This window comes from Panthera leo, chromosome B1 (genome assembly GCF_018350215.1).
Source record: "Panthera leo isolate Ple1 chromosome B1, P.leo_Ple1_pat1.1, whole genome shotgun sequence".
Lineage (NCBI taxonomy): Eukaryota > Metazoa > Chordata > Mammalia > Carnivora > Felidae > Panthera > Panthera leo.
In genome coordinates this window covers 60,350,279-60,355,318 of record NC_056682.1, presented here as the reverse complement: position 1 = coordinate 60,355,318, position 5,040 = coordinate 60,350,279, and the positions used below count along the sequence as shown (strand labels likewise).

Genomic DNA, 5,040 nt, shown 5'->3' with positions numbered 1-5,040 from the left:
TTTTCTCTCTTCTTCTTGGACTCCTATAATATGAATATTACTACATTTCATGGAGTCACTGAGTTCTCTAAGTCCATCCTCATATTCCATAATTCTTCTTTATCTCTTTTGTTCAGCTTCATTATTTCCATTATTTTGTTTTCTTGTTAATTGTTAATTGTTAATTTGTTTCTTGTTAATTGTTAATTAATTTGTTCCTCTGCTTCTTCCAGCCTGCTGTTCATTGCATCAAGCCTGTTTCCAATCTTGTTTACTGCATTTTTCATCTCTGATTGATTCTTTTGTAAGCCTTTTATCTCTGTAGTAAGGTTCTCACTGATTTCTTCTATTCTTTTCTCAAGCCCAGTGAATATCCTTATGATTGTTGCTTTAGGTTCTTATATCAATTTGCTTATGATAAGCGATTTCTCTGGGTTTGGCTTTATCTGGTTCTTTCATTTGAGATGAATTCTTCTATCTTGGCCTTTTTTGTAAGTCTACCTCCTTCTCTGTGTTAGAAAAGCCAGTTATGTTTCCTTCTTATGAAAGTAATGACCTTATGAGGAAAAGGTCATGTAGTGCCCAGGGCCTGGGTGTCCCTCTGGTGTGTGCTGCATGTGCTTTGCTGTCGTGTTTTGGCTGCTCTATCCTTCAGGTCATTTGTCTACAGAGGCTCTTCCTGACTGTTCTGGGCAGTGTTTGGTCCCTGGCCTGAATGTGGTGAGTTTTCATTAGATGTATTCTGATCTGCTTGTGAAATGAGACTTGACACCAACTCTACCAGAACCAAGGCTCTGCAGAACTCGGGTCAAGAAACATCATACGGGCAGGGGTTTATGTTGGGGAAAGGTCTGCCATACTGGAACTGAGGCAACTGGACTGAAAGAGCAGTCATACCAGAGCATAGAGTGTCGGGCTTGGTGTAAGCAGTTAGGCATCCAGTGTTGATGCTGGGCTGGTTCCCCCAGGTGTCTCGCTGTTTATGTTGAGGGGTGGGGGAGAAAAAATGGCCTCAGCCAGTTCCTTTCTTTCTGAGCGGCATCTCTATGAATGCTGCCTCTCAGGATCAGGCTCTGAGAAGATCAAATAATCTCCCCACTGTGTGTCTCATGTGTTTTTCAGATTGCTGTTTCCAAGCTGTCTGCCCCTGGGGTTGTTTGCCTGCCTTGTCTCCAGAAGCATTACAGTGCCCTCTGGGTTCTATCCCAGCCAAACCCACTGACTTTTAAAACACTAGGCTTTAAAGAAGTGGTGTGGGCCAGGTTTGTGCTGGTCTTCTAGGGGCAGGGCCCACTAAGCTGGGACTGAAGCACTCTTGACTGAGTCACATTCATTTTTAAATGATATTTATACTGTATAGAAATTTAGAGTTTGGCACATTTTTTTTCTTTCAGCACTTTGAAGATGTTCTTCCATTATTCTTTGTTTTGTTGTTGTTGTGTTTAGTTTTTATTTCACCATCAAAGCCTTAAATCGGCAATCCAGCCAGACTTGGAGGGGAATAAGGAAAATATGGAGGCCACAGAATTGTAATGAAAGCATAAAGATTATGGATATTTTGAGCAGATTGAGGCAAAGGGGTACTTTTCTGAGCAATAGAAGGAATGGCCTGGTAGTTAAGTAAGATAAAACACAAGTCAAATTTATTAGATTTGTCCACAGTCAGCAATGGGGATCTTGCTGTTCTTGCTATTCCTGGGCCCAAAGTTCTCCATGGTTTCCACAATATTCATGCCCTTTTTCACCTTGCCAAAGACCACATGCTTGCCATCCAACTACTCAGTCTTTGCAGTGATGATTAAAAACTGGGAATCATCTATGTTGGGTCTAGCATATGGCATGGACAAGATGCTAGGACTTGTATGCTTCAGGATGAAATTTTCATCATCAAATTTCTCCCCATAGGTTGACTTCTTCCCAGTGCCATCATGGCATGTGAAGTCACGACCCTTGCACTTAAATCCCAGAATAATCTTGTGAAAGCAGGCACTTTTATAACCAAATCATTTCTCCTCAGAGCTCAGAGAAGGAAATTTTCTGTTGTTTTTGGAACTTTGTCTGTAATCAGCTCAATGGAGACACAGCCCAAGGAATCACTATCCAAGGAATATGCTGGGGTTGACCATGGCTGGGTAGCATGGGTACCTCCAAGGTGGCTGTGTGTGCAAGGCCACTGTTTCACTTTCATTTGGGTAACATTATTCTTTTGAGAGATGACCATGTATATTTTTGTTTTTCTATTTGTATTGTGTTTCTTTTCTCTCTGGCTGCTTTTATAATAAAATTTAAATTTCTCACTATTCCTGGATTTCAAAAAATTTATTAAAATATTTCTTGCTATGGTCATATCTGTGATTAGCCTACATAAGATTCACTGAGCTTTTCCTTTTTTTTTTTTTTTTTTTTGATTTGTGGATTATTGGCATCTATCAAATTTGGAAACATTATTCCTTAAAATTGTTTTCTGCCCTTCTCTTTCTAGAACTGCAATTGCACATATGCTACACTACATGATAGTGCTTTGCAGGTAACTAATACTGTTCATTTTCTTTCAGTCTTTTTTTTCTTTTTTTATCTTTATACTTAGGCCTAAATAGTCCTATGCCTTTAAGTTCTCCCCTGCCTCTATTTTTTCCTTCCAATCTCTTACATTATTTTATTCTCACCCAGTGAATTTTGCATCTCAGCTATTACATTTTTCATTTGGAAAAATTCTTTTTGTTCTTTTCTATAAATGCTATTCTTTTCTATAAATATTTCTATTTCTATTTCTATATTTATATTTCTAAATATTATATTTCTATAAAAATATAAATATAAATGCTTTTCTTTTCTATAAATGCTATTTCTCTCCTAATTATGTTCTTTTTTTCCTCTCCACCCTTGAGCATATTTATTATATTTAGAACATATATTTTATTTTATTTTTTTTTTTTTTTTTATTTTTGGGACAGAGAGAGACAGAGCATGAACGGGGGAGGGGCAGAGAGAGAGGGAGACACAGAATCGGAAACAGGCTCCAGGCTCCGAGCCATCAGCCCAGAGCCTGACGCGGGCTCGAACTCACGGACCGCGAGATTGTGACCTGGCTGAAGTCGGACGCTTAACCGACTGCGCCACCCAGGCGCCCCTTTATTTTATTTTTAATGTTTATTCATTTTTTTGAGAGACAGAGACAGAGATAAAGTGGGGGAGGGGCAGAGAGAGAGGGAGACACAGAATCCGAAGCAAGCTGCAGGCTCTGAACTGACAGCACAGAGCCTCATGTGGGACTCAACTCACAAACCGTGAGATTATGACCTGAGCCGAAGTCGGTCGCTTAATGGACTGAGCCACCCAGGCGCCCCTATAATATACATTTTAAATTCTTGTCTTCAAATCCAATGATCTCCATTATTTCTAGGTTTTTTTTTTATTAACTGATTTTCTTCTTGGTTATGGGTCACATTTGAAAGTTTCCACATGTCTTACTTATTTTGTATTGGATGCTTGACTTTGCATGCTTAATTCAGAATCCTACTTGGCTGAAAAAAACGCAAATAATTTCCAGCTCTGTGTGAACACAGGGATTTATTCAATTTATAATTCTCTGAGAGTTGTCTTGCTTGGATTCCTGGAGTCACGCATTGTGTAGGTATAGATCAGTAAATAGCCAAAGACTCCAGGCTCCATAGGATTCTTTTCCTGATTTCTTGAGCTGTTTTTACTTTATAGTTACCTCACTATATTATTCTGTTCGGCAAATTTCAGCCGCCTCAGACTGCAACTCCTGTCTTTTCATTTTGAAAAATTGTTGAGCTCTGCTTATATTCTCCCTTCTTGTACTGTGGAGTAAAAAGCACATCTAGTGAAAAAGTCCAGTGAAATTTTAGTTCTCATCTCATTTATTCTTTTTCTCAAGGTTTGCAGTCTTATTTTCCCTGTTGTACCAACACCTGGACACATATGTTTTGTATATTTTATCCAGATTTTTTAGCAGACAGTAAGTTCTGCACCAGAAATTTTCATGGATAGAAGCAGAAGTTAAACATGGCATGGTATTTTAATTACAAATTTTATGTGGCCACCAATCCTTACTCAATATGAAATATACTCATATGTTAACTGCCTCTTCCCATCTGATGCTGTGAGGCAGCATTCTAATAACATACAGACATATAATCTCTCTGGTTTCCAATCTTCTTAATTCTGGTATGTAAGTATCCTGCAGATTATTCTCATTTTTTCCACCATGCTCTTCCTGAATCAAAACTGACAGTTAAAATTTATTACTGAATCCACATTCATGCAAACTTTGTTCCTAAGTTTATTTCAAATGGGTATAATACCCCAATTTCATTGATTTATGAAAAAAACTTAAAATATGCCAAGTGTAAACATTCTTCAGGTGCAATATAAGGAATCATTAGGAACAACAGTAAAGTGAGAAACACAGTTTTTTTGGATCTTTAAAAAATAGACTAAGCTCCCTATGAAATCGTGTCACAGGAACTAATTTATTATTTATATAATATATATAACTTATTATAAATAAATTTATAAACAATGAATCATTCAGGTCCCAGTTATTGCCACAAAACATCTTAATATGAAAGAGAAATAGCAAATAATACAGCACAGAGGTCTGAAAATGTATTTAAAAACATTTCAACAATGACTTTCATATGAATTTATGGAAACAACCAAGGATACTAAAATGCTCTTTATTAAAGAAAAATTAGGGACACCTTGGGTGGCTCAGTTGGTTAAGCAACCAACTTTGGCTCAGGTCATAATCAAATGGTCAGTGGCTTCGAGTTCCATTTCAGGTCTGTGCTCTCAGCTTGGAGCCTGAAGCCTGATTCAGATTCTGTGTCTCCCTCTCACTCTGCCCCTCCCCAATTTTCACTCTTTCTCTCTCTCAAAAATAAATAAACATTAAAAAAAAGAAAAGAAAAATTAGAGTCAGGAATAATTACTAAACGTTACCCTTGGAGGGAAAATCTTCACATTGGGTATTACTACAACAAAAGGATATGGTCGGGACAATTCTAATTTGCCACTAACAGCTTTTATCTGTGT

At 37.7% G+C, this 5,040-nt stretch overlaps 1 pseudogene; it reads right to left on the bottom strand.

The window, feature by feature from the left end:
- Positions 1-1,625: 1,625 nt before the first annotated feature.
- On the bottom strand, positions 1,626-2,105 carry LOC122216934 (annotated as a pseudogene).
- Positions 2,106-5,040: the final 2,935 nt, after the last annotated feature.